Raw genomic sequence first — 17,453 nt, forward strand, 5'->3', positions numbered from 1 at the left:
TGTACAAATGGTTTCCAGTTGTTGGATTACGAAAGCTCTTGTTTTCCACACTGTTAATTTCAGAAATTTTTTTTCTATTTCGGTGATAGTATCTGTCAATACAGTAGAGAGACAAATACCTGCTTACCTCAATTAACTCTGTCTGTTAGATGCATTTCAATCCTATTGTATTTGTTTGTTTTTCATTCTAGTTGAGAAGTAATTCCAATACAATGGACCCCCTGTATTCGCATTCTCCGGATTTGCAGACTCACGCATTCATGGATTTCTCTCTGGAACATATCCCCCATTATTCGCCTATTCGCTGTATTTTTCTATGAAAATATCCACAAATTCCTGGGGTTTTTTTTAATCAATTTCATCATAAAATCCACTTTATGTGATAAAACTATTTAGAAAACCAAGTATAAAAATTTGTAGTGGGTTTTTCTTGAGTTTTAACTAACAAAATAGGCCATTTTAAGTAAGTGTTTTTATAGGGGTTCCAACTATTCGTGGGTTCTAATTATTCGTGGGGGGGGGGGGTCTGGTACACATCCCCCCAAATATGGGGTGACCATTGTACAAGCATTTTCAATGCTTATCAGAATGTACACTTCCAATCAAATAAAGAAAAAAAAATTCAGCACCGCTTAACAGGAGCCTTATCTTCGTTTGCTATTACGTACTTTGTTCATATTCCTCTTTATCTTCGATCCATTCTAGTTTATTTTGTATATTTTGCTTTGGTGTGCCTTTCTTTGTAGATTGAATTGAATTGAATTGAATATAAAATTTTGGCTAAAGGCCAAGCACTGAGACCTACGAGGTCATTCAGCGCTGAAATAGAAAATGACAGGAAAAGGACTGAAAGGTGAAACAGGTGGAAAACCTCAAAGCAGTTGCACTATGAATCAACTGTTAGGAGAGGGTGGAAAGTAAGACGGAAAAAAGAATATGAAAAGAGGTACAGTAAAAGGAATGAAAGGGGTTGCAGCTAGGGGCTGAAGGCTCACTGCAAAGATCCTTAAGTAATGCCTACAGTGCACCACATGAGTTGCACTACCCCCCCTTGTTAGATCTTTGTAGATTTAACAAGGCTTTATAAATAGGTGTATATTTGTATTTCTATTTTCAATAAATTTATCAATCTTTACTCACTAAGTTTATTTTCTGTTAAGTCATTCAATTGTTTTGGTTTGTCACTATTTATTGGATAACAAAATACTTGACAATTTTATTTACTTTTACACATAATGTTTCAGATTTAATCTTATGTTCTGAGGATCACTTTCCACATACCATACGTATGTGACCATGTAAAACATTTACTAGACTCAGCTTAAAAAGTAAAATCCAGTAAACTGTTAAACAAAACTTACTTACAGCCACAGGATCCTGTGAAACAAAATTTACTTCTGCCACAGGATCCTCAAGGTCTGTTCCTAAAAATCCCATTTGATCATGATGATAATAATACTTGATCTTCTAATTCTTAAGGAATTGTGAAGGATTTAAATGATATGAACAATCACAAATAATATGTTAACTTTTGAAATATTCCCACAACAATTTGTGATCACATCTGCTGAGAAAGAATGGAGGACTTATTCTGACAAAAGTACTTGATATCTGAAGAAAAGTCTACTGAATCTTCAACGTATGAAATACCACTGGAAATTCAAAGCATAGTTTACATCGCAAAAAGTCGTCTGCAAACAAAACAGTCAAAAGGAATACGAATGAATTCATCAAATACAGCAAAAGCAAATTGGGTGAAAGTCCTTATTACCCTTGTTACCAGATAATATCCAACAAGTGGCACACTTGCATGGTTAACATACAGGAACATGATAATCAATCAAAGAAAACTGCTCACCAAGTGCACCACCATGATGAGATATTTCCGTCAACATCAAGTAGTACTGATAAATACCTAAACAAAAACAAAAAAGATTACAGAAAGAACCAGCTCTTTTCCATATCTAAATCATATTAATTATGTCATTGCTTTCCAGACCAACCAGGAAGGCAATATATCGTAGTATCTTTCAGTGCCAGTTACTAGATGTAGATGACCAAAAACATTAAGAGATCAAGCATGTCAACGTTGTACTAACCTAGACAAGGTAGTGATAAATGTTGTTATTTTGCAATAAGCCTTTCAAATTTCTTGATATAAATGCTATACTGTAGTTCACTTGCATCTTCCAGCTTTCTTAAAAGAGCCCACTGCTTTAGTTTTTGGACAGAATAATAATTCAGTTATGAAGAAGCATTCATACCTCAATATTATTCATACTCTATGATATATTACATAAAATATTTTTCTTTAATTATCATATCAAGCACGTAAATACTCCATTTCAGCTTTTTATATGTCCAAGTCCATGCTACATGTACTCATATATATCTTGAACAACTAACATTTGTTTCCCATTATTGACAATGAGATATTGATGAGCTGTCCAGAGTCATGTGCATTGTTTGCCAAGCTGTTAATCGCTATCAGGTCTGAGGTGGCTTTTTATGAGTAACCTACTTCAGTTCCACAGGACGGTCTTGCCAGAATGCTACTCCACATATAAGTACTGTAATGCTATTTCCTACAAGATTGGACCCAGCACTGAGGGCAAGGTCTGCCATAAAGTTTTCCTTTACTTGGCTGTTTCAGTTATTCCAGTCTTATGCCTAGAGGCATGCCATCAAACTCCACCCACCATCTAAGTGTCATGAGCAGAATTTTCCATAATTCAATTCATTTTAGTCTTCAATGTAAAATTTGTTTTGACAGAAGAAAAGGAAAATTAAATTGTTACAAAAGAAAATAGAAACAAAAGGTCTTCCTACAGTTTTGTGGGTCAGCAGCTGAAGTGTAAGACTGAAAGCTCTGAGGTCTAACATCCTTGCCTACCATCCTACAAAGCCCCCAATACCAGCAACAGTTCAAAGGTCCGCGGGGCTGGGAAAGGAGGAACCTAATTCATGCCTGAGTCAGGGTTACTAAATACTGAAGCTTACCACATGCCAAGTGTGTTTATCAAAAAAAAAGTGTACCACTTCCAATTTTGATGATTCTGATCTCAAAATATACTAGTCTCTTCAAGTTCTATGTACTGAAATATTTTGAGCTTGGTGGGTGCTCAAAGAGAGGTATGCTTCAAGCAAGAAGCAAAATCTATGGCTATTACAATTGAGTTTCTTTTCCAACTGCATCACTTCTCCAATTTCTACATCCCTCTTTCTATATATTTATACCAATATGTAATTGGAATAATAGCAAAAGGGCATTTTGAAATGTTTCAAAAGCCTATGTAAAAGTAAAAATTCTTCCTTTGGGTAGGCTATAGCAGATGTAGAATTGGTGAATGCAATAATCAAAGCCATAACAAAAATTCTACCCTTTTCTTGATGGCTGAAATTAACAATATTACATTAAGAAGCTTGGACTAAGGTATCTGATTTAATCTCACTTTCACTAAAGGTCTCATTCCTTTTGTCTCTTTGAGCCCAAGCTTTAACAAAATTACACTTAAGTTTCCTGGTTCCAGGTCTATGGGATTAACAAATGGGGCAACTGTTATGACAAATGGTCAGCATAACAGATGCCAAAGTAACAGCGTCATGTGCAAAATCACAGAAAACATTATATATCAGCCTGTGTTGGGGAAAATAGTGAAGGAAGAAAGCTTAAATCTCACAAAATATGACAAATTTTCTAAGACAATTTGTATTTTTCATAGCTACAAACCTGAGGTCTTAACAATAGGATCATTTCTAGCGCGGATCCGGTTAAAAAACAGATGAAAGCAAGGAATTTTGTGATATCTGGCATACATGCGTATATCGGGTGAAGGCTTCACCTACGATCACGCCTCAGTTTTTCCCAACTCAGGATGTCTTAACAAACAGAGGGGCGGCTAGAGGCAGGCAGTATAATGTTAAGACCTCAGGTTTGTAGCTATGAAAAATACAAATTGTCTTAGAAAATTTGTCATTTGTTCATAGCGAACAAACCTTCGGTCTCAACAATAGGATAGACTCATACTTGGAGGGAGGTACAAGACATCCTAGACTGGCTGGGGGCCTACCCACCAGTCCAGCTTCCAGAAGAAATGACTTCTGGAGAGGGACTGAAGCCCGTTGAGAAGCTAGATAAATTGATATCTAACCACTCAGACCCTGAGTGATGTACAATGATATATAGGAGAATCATTTCATAGGGAACCAAAGAGAAACTTTGACTGTCTAATAGCAAACCAACACACCATTGTTTGCGCTACTCTTAACTCCTCCTTGCCTAGGAGTGGAGCATATGCTACCGAATAGAGGGTTTGACATTTGCATAATAAGTTACCACACTATCAGTATGACTGCCCTACTCATTGTATCAGACTAGTCCAGCAAATGACGTGACTATTCCTTAACCCGCCCGAAGGAAGAAGGAAAGGTACAAGAGAAAGAGACCAGCCAACTCTCTCATTCTCTCATCCACACAATCATCTTAGGAAAGATACAAAAGTGCCCTGTTAGGGGCAACTATGAGTACGCAGCCTGTTGGGCAGCCACCACAGGACCCAGGGAAAACGCGTCCACAGATCTGTGGGCAACATCTTTAAGATAGAAAGAGGTGAACGTGGACTGGCGTAACCAAGTACCAGCGCTCAGCCCTCTAAGTACAGCCAAGTTCTTATTGAAAGCCAGAGAGGTACCAGTGCTCCTAACGTCATGCGCTCTAGCCTGCACAGATGTGGTGGTGGAATCAAGAGATAAGTTTGCCTGTCTGATGGCTTCCCTTATCCAAAAGAGATAGTACTATTCCTATACACCTCTTTCTTGTACAGCCTGTGTTAACAAAAAGTCTCCGGCAGCCTGGTCAAAGGTGCCGAGTCCCTTTAAGATAGCAACGCAGGGCCCAGCCAAGGCACAACAAACGCTCTTGAGCGTCACCACCCACAAGTCATTCAGTGATGGAATGGAAAATGAAGTGAGCTTGTAATCACGCACAAAGGGATTTTGGGTCTTGGCCACAGAATCCGGGACAACTTCAAAGTACAACGACCCCCAACCCCTGGCGTACTTCACGTCATAGCTCAGATCGTGGAGCTCTCCTACTGTCTCGGAAGATGCCAAGGCCAGAAGGAAAACTGCCTTGAGCGTCAAATTTCTGTCAACTGAGCAACACAAGGGCTCATATGGACCCTTAGTGAAGCACTTGAGAACCGAGGAAACATCCCACGTCTGAGGCTTGAGCTCTCTAGGAGAACATGACTGCTCAAACCCCTTAACTAGCAAGGAAGGTTACCAGGAAGAGATGTCGATACCTTTAAGGCATAACATCAAACTCGGGGCTGCCCCGTAGCCTCTAACGGCAGAAACGGGCAAACGTTTCTCGTCTCTGAGGAAGATTAAGAGTCTGCTATTCGTTGAATAGAGGTTGCGAGTGGAGTAAAACCCTGTTATGACACCAATCACAGTAGATCGCTTATTGCCATGGAAACCATGGAGGTCGACTCTCTGAGACTGTTGGACATATGCCCTGCCGTCCTCTGAGAAAAGCATCTCGCTCGGAGGAGAAACTTGAAAGTCTACAACCAAGAAAAGACAGGGATTCTACTGACTGGTGGAACACTTCCGCATGGAGCTGACACAGGAGATGTCGCCGAGGGGGACATCTCCCCTGGGAACCTCTGACAATAACTACAGCAGATCTGGGAACCACTCCACTTGAGGCCATAGAGGGGCTGCCAAAGTCATCCTGAGACTTTGTGAACTCATTAGCCTGTTCAAAACTTGACGGAACAAACAAAACGGAGGGAAGGCATACACCTCCATGTTGTCCCAGGGATGTTGAAATGCGTTCTCCACCAATGCTAAAGGATCTGGAACCATTGACAGAAAACCTCCAGTTTCTTATTGAAGCAAGTCGCAAAAGGGTCCAACATGGGTCTACCCAAAACCTTGAAAAGCTTGGTCTTCTACCACTTGATGAAACAACCACTCAGTGTTAGGATCTGATCCCGACGACTGAGTTTGACTGCGACTACATTCAGATTGCCAGGGATATACCTGGCTGAGAGCTCTTCTGAACTGCTGACTGCCCACTGGTGAACCTCGACGGTCAAGGCGCGAAGTTGACAAGAAACCAAGCGTCCCTGTTCATTCACATAGGTTACCACCATGGTGTTTACCGACATGAGAATGACAGAATGATATTCTACCCTCTCCCAAAATTTCTTCAGACACAGGAAGGTTACCTTCAACTCCAAGATGTTGATATGTTGATGCTTGTCATTCAAACATCTGAAGCGATTAGGACACCTACATAAGGCCGCCCAACCTGTGAGGGAGGAGTCTGAGAACAGAAGGAAGTCAGGTGGAAGAGAACGTAGAGGGACACCCTTCGAAGGATTCTGGTCGTCCAACCACCAACGAAGGTCTTCTTTTACTTCCAGAGACAGAGGGAACATTAACAGGGGTGAGTCCCCTGCCGGGGGACCAGAATTCCACCAGCCTCCATTGCAGAGACCGAAGAAGAAGAAGACGCCCATGAGGGACCAGCCTCTTCAGGGATGACAACACTCCCAGAAGAACCTGCCACTGATGAGCTGACTGGTGTGGTTCCGACAGGAAGTTGCGCGCCCCCACCTGCAACTCCTCCAATCTCTGATCCAACTGGAAAACTTTTTCCACCGCTGTATCGATGTCCATCCCCAAGTACAGAATCTCTTAACTGGGTACGAGGCACAATATTCCTGGTTGACCACAATGCCCAGTTCCAGACAAAACCGAAGTAGACTATCTTTGTCCTACAGCAGCTTTGACCTGGAACTGCCAAGACCAAGTGACCATCGAGGTAGTCCAGCAAACAGATCTCCTGAGCATGGGTCCAACTTGACACGGGAGAAGACCCGTGTGAACATTTGAGGGGCTGTTGTCAGTTCGAAGCACAGGACTTTGAACTCGAAGACTTTGTTCCCAAGAGAGAAGCGAAAGAATTTCATGGACGTCAGATGAACAGGGATTTGGAAGCATGTGCCCCTTAACCCTTAAACGCCTATTGGACGTATTTTACGTCGAGATAAATTGTCTGTCGGGTGCCGATTGGACGTATTTTACGTTGACATGGAAAATTTTTTTTAAAATTCGCGGAAAAATACTTGTAGGCCTACCAGCCAAAAACTTTTGAATCACGTGCCTTGGGGGATGCTGGGAGTTCACGGATCAAGGTGTTGTTTTGTTTACAATCATTACGCAGGCGCGCAAGCGCGAATTTCTTTCTTATCGCACTAAAAAGTATCAGTGACACATCTCAGAAATTATTTTGTCACTTTGGCATAATTTTTGCACCATTTTAAATTAGCCGTTACATGAAGTATTATATTTAAAAATGTGCGCAATTTTATGTAGAATACAACAATTAAAATACTCATTGATTGTAGCTTTTATCAGTTTTTGAAATATTTTCATATAAATAATGATAAGTGCCAAAATTTCAACCTTCGGTCAACTTGACTCTACCGAAATGGTCGAAAACGCAATTGTAAGCTAAAACCTCTTATATATTTTTAGTAATATTCAATCATTTACCTTAATTTTGCAACTAATTGGAAGTCTCTAGCACAATTTATTCGATTTATGGTGAATTATGAAAAACTTTTTCCTTACGTCCGCGGCGGTAACTCTTCCGAAAAAATCATACGTGCGATTGTCGTAATGTTTGCACCATTTAATTAGCCGTTACATAAATTTATATATGGAAATTGCGCAATTTCATGCACAATACAACTAAAAACAGCCATGGTTGAAGTTTTTATCAGTTTTTGAAATATTTTCATAATAAGTACTAATGGAAGAATTTGCCAAAATTTTTCAACCTTCGGTCAACTTTGACACTACCGAAATGGTCGAAAACGCAACTGTAAGCTAAAACTCTTATATTCTAATAATATTCAATCATTTACCTTAATTTTGCAACAAATTGGAAGTGTCTAGCACAATATTTCGATTTATGGTGAATTTATGAAAAAAAAAAAACATTTTCCTTACCACCGTGCGGTAACTCTTCCAAAAAAAATCTTACGTGCGATTGTCGTAATGTTTGCACCATTTGAAATTAGCCATTACATAAAGTTTTATATATGAATATGTGTGCAATTTCATGTAGAATACAACAATAAATAATTGAAGGTTGTAGCTTTTCTCATTTTTGAAATATTTGCATATAAATCACAATAAATAGAAAAAAAACCACCTTTGGTCAACTTTGACTCTACCGAAATGGTTGAAAAATGCAATTGTAAGCTAAAACTCTTACAGTCTAGTAATATTCAGTCATTTATCTTCATTTTGAAACAAATTTGAAGTCTCTAGCACAATATTAGGATTTATGGTGAATTTTTAAAAAATATTTTCGTTCCCTCTGCGTGCGGATTCTCCGCTGCAAATCTCCGAAATGCGTACATTGCATTCTCGGAATATTTGCTCCGTTTCATATTAGGCGTTTCATAGAGTTTTACATAGGAAATGTGCGCAATTTCATGTAGAATACAACAAAAAATAATTGAAGGTTGTAGCTTTTCTCATTTTCGAAATATTTGCATATAAAAATATATAAAAAAAGTTTGACATTCGGTCAACTTTACCTCATCCGAAATGGTCGAAAACTGCAATTGTAAGCTAAAACTCTTACAGTATAGTAATATTAAAAAATGTATCTTCATTTTGAAACAAATTGGAAGTCTCTAGAACAATATTTAGATTTTTGGTGAATTTTTGAAAAAAACATTTTTTTACGTCCGAGCGTTACGAATTCATGCATCATTTTGTGATAATATTTTCTCTGTGTTGCTTTGATCATTTTACAATGTGTTATATACCAAAATGATCGCAATTTAGAGTACAATACAATGAAAAAAATTAACTCGTTAGCTTTAACCATTTTGCTCACAGCGCGATTTGAATAAAATTATATATGAAATTTTGTTTTTGCGCTATCATATATCGCATTATTTATATATGATAATAAAAAAATTTTCATTTCTAATGGTTGCGTACTAAAATTCAGGCAATTACAAAAAAAGGAGCCAAAAATGAACTCTTAATCTTGAAAACTAAGCGCGCTGTGATTTTTTGAAAAAAATATTTTTTCCGCTTCGGCGCTCACTCCGAGACCCCCTCGGCATATGGGAGACAATTTTTATTATACCCCTTCGGCGTTTAAGGGTTAAGTGTATCAACAGCATGAAGTCGTCTTCCCTCACAGCTGCCAGCACTGAACGTGGGATCTCTATCTTGAATCGTGGCCTCCTGCTGAAGTGATTCAAGGTGGAGAAGTCAATCACAGGTCTCCATCCTCCCGACGCCTTGAGCACCAAGAATGATGTGACTGTACGATGGAGGTGTGCGCACCACTTCCCCTATCGCAATTTGTCCAGCATCTTCTGCACCTCCTCCCAAAGATCCTCGAACCTCAGAGAATCTGGAGGATGTGCCTTCGTGAGCTGCGACTTGGCCGACAGAGGGGGAGAGAAATCGAATGGCAGTACGTACCCAACCTGAAGGGTATCTACCACCCACTTCTCTGCCCACAACTCTGCCACTTGGCCCAATGGCTTGCTAGGCAACCCCCCCCTGTCCCAGGAGAGGCGCCTAACCTACTGAGGGCCCCATATCTCTGCCCCTTGGGCCCATCTTGGCCTAAAGGAACGGGAACGAAAGGTACGTTGATCCTCTGACCAAGGGTGAGTCGAACGGGAAGGCCCTGCCGAACTCGAATTCCTCAATGGCCTACCAAGCGACGGTCTTCTTGACTACTGCTGGACAGGGGGAGGAGGAGGAGCCAGATGTCTCCGAGGACGAGACTCCGACTTAAGACACGGCCTGGCGCACCAGTCTGTCTTTAGTGTCAGCATGACGCTGGCCTATCGCATTCTAATCAGTGGCAGGATAGCCCATAAACTAACACTGAGGTGAGCCATACACAAAAACGCCTTGCCTCTGGACTGCAACAGATTGGTAAGAGAGGAAGTAGTCACCAACTCTTCTGGGGGCCTGTCAGGAGCTATCTTGGTATTGACCACAGACCAGAAGTCCAGCCAAGAAACTGTGAGCATGGAGGCTGCCATATATTCCAATGCTGAGGCATCCTGTGGAGACAAGGATGGAGCCACCGGCTACACCTGCTCCAAAGGCAATCCTGGCTTCAGGCGAACTATGTCTGGGTTAAGGTAGCGCAACATAAAAAAGTAGACTTTGTAGCCTAGTACTTCCTAGCCCCGTGAGAGGCAGGAACAGTAACTTGGTAGAGCCTCTAGAGTGAAGCGAACCGTCCCGGTCCGAAACAGAGGCATTAACCCGAGGGAAGCTGGGGAGAGGATTGGGATCTTGCGTAGCTCGCACCACGGCTTTCAAGCAAGAAGGAGGGAAGACGACCGAGCCTGAGACGTACTCGCAAATTGTTGAACCCATGCACGAGATCAACAACTTCCGAAAAGGAAGACAAAACTCTTGCGTGTCTCCCTCCTCCTGCTCTGGCAATGGAGAAGAATCAGCAGCCAAACAGCCCGAAACACTAACTAACCTGTCTGGGCTGGGTCCACGCGTCAGCTCCCGAGACGAACCCAAAATAACAATATGAACATCACTACGTTCTCCTCCAACAGATGATTCATTAACATGTCTGTGAATGGTCACGGGTGTGGCCGACTTACGAACGTGAGTTGGAGAGGAATCCTGAACACTCGAGATCGAAGAAGAATCCTCGGGAATCGAATTCTAAGAAGCATCAGTGCGAGGGGCACGTCAAACACTCCTGCTGCAGCAACTTCAAACACACCACCTTCGACCTATTGATAGGTGCCTTGAGATCTTTAGGGCGACGAATAAGCCTTGGAGAAGAAGTAGCACTTGCATCAAGTGCACGGAGAGGGAAGGTTGCAACACGCACATGATTTGCATGGACGGGGGAGGTAGCAACATACTCGAGACGGGCACGGACGGGGGAAGTTGCAACATGCCCATGATTCGATGCAGAGGACGAAGCAGCTGCTGCAGAATACACAATGGAAGATACACAACACTCTCAGGGGAGGTTGCAACACGCTTGCAATGTGCATGTACAAGGGAGGATGCAACACTCGAGACTTGCACGGACGGGGGAAGATGCAACACTCCCGTGAATCGATGCAGGACTAAGCCACTAACACTCTCCGAAACATCAACAATCTTGAGAACACATCCTCGTAGTTCCTCCCTCGTAGGTGAAGAAAGAGCAAAATCCTTAGCCTTTCAACGCTTGATATGCCAACGTGGCACAGAGGGGGAAGAGGGAGAAGATAGCACTGGTTCCGTAAGCGATCTCTTCACAGGAGGCGAGGACGAAGCAACGCGTTTCCTTCCAATGCTCCCAACCAACAAGGTAGCCAACTTAACATCCAAAACAGTCCAACCTCTTAAGCACTGCCTGGCATATAATCTCAGACTGATCTGCAAGAGAAGGCTCCGATGACATGGAAGGAAGAAGTAGCGAACGGGGCAGCAGAGATGACATTATGACGGAGAGAGACAGAGCTCAGATGATGACTGGGAGTGACGTCACAAGCGGTGATGACGTCACGGTGCACCCTTCGTGAGAAGGGGAATCAGACGCCACTAGGCGGAGGAATACACAACAATGGATCCTGTGACTTCACAGCTTCCCTCTGACTCGAAGAAGTGGCAACAGTCATTGGCGGAGCAATACAAGATGGCTGACCTCGACTACCCACGAAGACGAGGCCGGGGGAAGGGGTGATGGCCTGGTCAGCCTGAGGAGGGGGGGGGAGTAGCGAGCCTCCAAACATCACACAAGCAACCCCTCCAGGATGGGGACCCCCTAGCCCGAGTGTCTTCCAATCGCTGCCATCTTGGACGCTACCAAATCTGGAAGAAATGAGAATGATGAGAAAATAAAGCCTCCCCCTTCCCGGAAATTAAAATAATTCCCGAAGAAGAAGGGGCAACATACAGACATTAGCCTGGTGGCCTCCCTATACTCCCAGCGACGAATCAAAGGAAGAAAAGGGAGGAGACACAGGAACTAGCCTACTATGGGGGATGATGGTGCAGGAGACGAAACATCAGGAAGGGGCGAGAAACCTTCCCATGAAGGAAGAGTCGAACCCTCCGATGTACTCTCTAGCCATAAAATGACTTCCACTGCTCTAAGGCCATGCCTGGCATCCCAAGCAAGGATTCAAGTACAAAAATTAGAATGGCACCTACTGCACTGTGTTGGGGTCAGCCGCTGCCGAAGCCAAAGATGAGAATATGGAAAACCTGGAATTCCGGGGCACACACGTTGACGAGGCCGAGAAGGAGCAGAAGCCATACTGTCTCTCAAACACACACACACACACGAAATGCAAGGGAAACAGGCAATGAACCAGGTAGAGGCCAAGAGAGGAAAACACTACTCTTGGTCAGGCGGTCAAAGAAAGACTGAGGCGTGATCGTAGGTGAAACCTTCACCCGATACATATACGCATGTATGCTAGATATCACAAGATTCCTTGCTTTCATCTGTTTTTTAACCGGATCCAGCTAGGCGCTAGAAATTATCCTATTGTCAAGACAGAAGGTTTGTTCACGTATGAACAAATGATTAGTCACAAGACCTATGAAAAGGCCTTTCACAAAACCAGTCTGAAGTATCAGTTGTAAAGGTAAGAATGATAATTTTTATTGGCTTTATAAGGAACAAATTATGGTAGGCATTGCATAAAAGAAAAGGGAAGGTCCTCAATACCAACAAACATCAGTATAATGGTGTGTATTAAACCTCAGCACATCATAGGTAATGTAAAAGTCTTGAGGTAATGTAAGTCTTGTGAGGTAATGTAGAAGTCTTGTCAAAATAAGGAGGGTAATTACAAAAAAAAAAAAAAAAAGAAAAATTTGTAATAGCTACTGAAAAACACCATACAAAAAAAGTAATACAATAATACAACATGGTATCGGAAAGGGAAGATTCCAGTGGCAGGAGTCTGGCCAAAGGTACATTAATCTTATAGTAGCACAAACTCCACCTCTGAAATGAAAAATGTTGCTCTAAGAGACTTGTACCACTGGGGAGATGCAAATCATTTTTTCTTTATTAGGAAAAATAAGAATATCCTTAACTCTACCACTTTCGAGACAACCACACACGAGCAGACAATGGAGTATGGGTGACACTTACTGCTACTGACTTAGCATACAACGTCCCAACATCAAAAATCACATATGTAGGTACAAACTATGCAACTGAAGAGAGTGAGTTATGTGAGCATCCCAGGAGCTACAAAAGCAGGTATAAAGAAAACTGCAAACTGCAAGGAAAATGGAAATTGTGAGATAGAGTGAAAGAATAGCAATCAAAGACAATTGCTGTAGGAAAAATACAGGGTGAGTACCACTGTTCATTACTGAAAAATCATCCAGTTAAATTCTTAGTTAGTCCTATCTTATACAAGAATGATATGCTCCAGTATAGTAACAATTTATATTTTGTAAAATAAAAATTAATAAATAAAAAGCCATTGTTGGTTTCTACAGCTCCAGAGTGCTTATATCCACACCCCATCTCTAATGACTTTAGATCCACCTTGATGACCCTTATACACTGCCTCCAAGGGGACCTGCTGATCTAAGGCTGCTTGCAGTGTACAATATGGCAGAAAAATGCCTCCCAAATGGTAGCCACTCTCAGAAATATACTGTGGATATGAACACTACAAATAATAATTTTTCACTGATTTGGGAAGTGATCAAAAGGATAAAGGAAACCCTCAAAAGACAAACAGCAAGGCACCAGACTCTTTTAAATGGGTCTCCATTAATTCCTCACTGCATACTAACATGAGAGATGTGAGGGTGCAACATGAGGTCCATACCCTCTTAAGTGGGGAACATCTCTCTTCCATGGGTAAAGCACCCACACTGCCTACAGGCCTATTAGAGGGGACAGATGAATTCCCAACCTTCTCTCCCTCCCCAGTGCCTCCAGTAGCGGAGAAGATATTCCCAGACAAGATTCCCCGATACCATCTCTTTCTTTCAACCTCCTGTGGTTGATGATGATCATGATGGGAATGGCCAGCCAGCAGAAAAAAGAAGAGCCTCTCAATTTTCATTACACTGAACATCAATCCTCATGAGTCACATCACCTGAAACCTGAGAAGAGATGTCTTGTTGTTAATCACAATTTGTGCTCCTCAATGAAGCTTGACACCTTAGTAAAGAGGATTAAGCTTCTCACATGCTCCAGCCCCCTTATCTTCCACAAAGTTCCATACAAAATTTGACATAAAGTGGTTTACAGGATTACCTGTCAATTTCAAAACCCCAAGAGATTTGCCTTCTATTGCAGGTGCCAGTCCACCTCCCACCACGAATGACTGCCAATACCTGCCTACTTTGCATTAAACCAAAAAGTAGAAATGGCCAACACAGGAAATATAAAAAATAAATCTATTTGTACATATCTTCTCGGCTGGACTAAGGCAGAGATACCTTTAGATTTCATCAAGGTAACTCTCAAAGCATACCTGGTTCGAATGACTTGGATAAAGATCTTTATACACATTTATGATAAATATTTTTGTTGTGGAAGCAAAATGGTAGCCCAAGGGGACACTTTCTGTTGCTACTGAGACAGGCATAAGCACAGTTCAAACTTGCTCCTAACCACTGCAGACTACATTAAAAGCATGAAATGCACTCAGCCAACGTGGAACTACTTGCTGCAGGTATCCAGAGGAATTTGGCTTTTTATATAACAAAACCAACACCCAGTGCATGTCGCTGCTCCAAGGATACACTTAAGCATATGTATTGGAGAACCACAAATTTTCCTTGGAAATCATCTGGAATTCATGCCATCTGGTTCACATCATCACAGACAACCTCAAAGATACAGCTGACACAGAACAGAGGTGACATAAACTATGTGCAACTGGCAACATGCAACGTGATTGCAAGGTTTGCCATTTGTCACCGAGATACAAAACTGCTGCATTTCTGCTTGTACCGCTACAACATTGAAGGGTGTTCCCTTTGGGCAAACTATACACAAGAGGCCATAAGATGTATCACCACTGTTCACAATGACATTCTGAGGCATCTCACCAAAACACCTTGCTATCACTCTGCCTCACTGATATTAAAAAAAAACCCTTGATAAAATTAAAAAACCACTGTTTGGCGAACAATATCCAGTCCGATCACCTGACTACGAAACAGCTGCAACTCAATTATCCAAAAAATCCTAAACAGTAATGCAAGGTCTAAAATGTGGGAAAGATAGGTTAATGAGGCACATGTTCCAAAAATTATGCTTTCTTTTTCACACATGGGTGGCCTCAGTTGTTGTATATACTTGTTCTCCATTATTGTAGGCAGTCCTCAGTTATCAGCAGTGGTTCCGCTCTCGGCGGGGTGCTGTTAAGCAAAAACCGCCATTCACTGAAACTTGGTGATTTATGATTATAGCCCATATGGCGCCGATAACCGGTTAATTGCACCTCTGTTAGGTATGTTATGGCACCATAACTATTATCAGCACCTTATGGAGCCGATAACTGAAACTTGGCCCATTGTGGCGTCATAAATTGCCAATTTTATGGTGCTAGACAAGTGTCATAAAACTGGGTCGCCATTAACCAAGTCCACCAATAACCAGAGTAGTATTAGCTACAGGATTTGTTATCATCATTATTGAGAAACTGTCAAAGCACATCCCATATATCGATGACACTTAATTAGTGTCAGCAAGGAGGAAAAGATAGAACACCTGTGACAAGTTTTCCACGACCACAGTCGCGTCAACTTTACCATTTAATATTGCCTTGACTGTCACCTCCTCTTCCCCAATGTCCTCATAAGACATGTGCTGGAATGGGGAGAGTGAGGGTCCAGAGAGATACAGATGCACTGCAAATGGGCATTCTAACCAGGAAGTCACAGCATCTGTACAACCATTGATAAAAAGTACCAACAGAAACCTGGACCCCCTGCCTTTAAAGACATCATTCTCTTTTATAAGGGCTGTGTTTCACACGAACTACCATAAAGGCGACAAGTGCTCAATTAGCAAAATCATAGCAGGGAATGTCTGTCCTACAGATGCAGAGAATAAAGTCAAACTAGTGATTTGCCATAAAAGCAAACGAACTAGTAGCCTGATTATGAAGAACAACCCAGCCCCTTCAGTGCAGGACCCTCGGAAAAGAACCAACATGGCCTACCAGTGCAGATGACCAGTTTGAGAATGCCTCGGCGCTTACAATCGGTATGACCACAATGAGATTTTCCAAGAGGATCTCCTGCCAGGTTCAGGAAAGCCCCATATGTAATCAAGCTAAGAATGACCATAATATTAAAATACAACAAAGTGATATACATAATTCCTAATATCGGAATTATCAATAGCGCAACAAATCATAGCTGCCTGGAGGCTCTACACATTGTAAAGGACAGTCCTAGCCTTAACACCCACACAGGAGACTCCTACTCCCAATGGTGGCACGTAGAATGCTGCCTGCAGGCGTTCCTGAGCCAAACGAGCAGACCACTCAGGAGCTGCCTCCATTTGTTGTGAGGGACCCTCCAGGCACCACAAGCCAAACCCCTTGCAAACAAATATCAGTTCCACTAATTCTCCAATTCTTTTTACTGAAAGTATTATCATTATTATTATTATAGGCAGTCCCCGGTTAACGGCAATCCAGTTTTATGGTGATGGTCTAGCGACATAATGGGCAGAGTTTCAGTTATCGGCACCATAAGATGCTGATAATAGAGTTACGGCGCCCTAAGGTGCAGGTGCCATTAACTGGTTACCAGTGCCATTAACCGGATCTCAGCGCCATAAATTGCTGAGTTTTGGTTGATGGCAGTTTTCGCTTATTAGTACCACACCAAGAACGGAATCCCCACCAATAACCAGGAACTGCCTGTAACACTGAGGCTTGCTTTTTCATTTTTTTAAATTTAGCATACTGTACAAGCAGTCGCCAGTTATTGGCAATCTAGTTTTACAGTGCTTGTCTAGCAACACCAATGACTGGATTTTCAGTGGCGATCTCTGCTTATTGTGCCAATTCCCACTTAAAAACAGTGGTTCCAATAATCGGTTATCGGAGCTGATAACTGGGGATCGGTACCGTTACCACCGATTTTCGGTTATCGTCAAGCCATCAAGAACAGAACCCCTGCCAATAACTGGGGACTGCCTGTACTTGAATTCTGTAACTACCTAAGGTCTCTAGCTGAAAAATAATTGTATGTTACTGTTTTTATCATGATGATTTTTCTTATTTTTATTATGATTTCGATATTATCACTGGCATTACTATTATTATGAATATAGTATTATATTACTATTATTTCAACAACTGTTTGGGTATAGCTGATCAATACTTTTATTCTTTTACCTCGTGTCTCCAAATTGGGT

The 17,453-nt window shown here is 41.8% G+C and overlaps 1 protein-coding gene across 1 annotated transcript in view; it reads right to left on the reverse strand.

The window, feature by feature from the left end:
- LOC135224253 (calcium-binding mitochondrial carrier protein Aralar1-like) overlaps positions 1-17,453 on the reverse strand; it is a 273,099-nt gene that overhangs the window by 12,910 nt on the left and 242,736 nt on the right.

Source organism: Macrobrachium nipponense, chromosome 20, assembly GCF_015104395.2.
Source record: "Macrobrachium nipponense isolate FS-2020 chromosome 20, ASM1510439v2, whole genome shotgun sequence".
Taxonomy (NCBI): Eukaryota; Metazoa; Arthropoda; class Malacostraca; order Decapoda; family Palaemonidae; genus Macrobrachium; species Macrobrachium nipponense.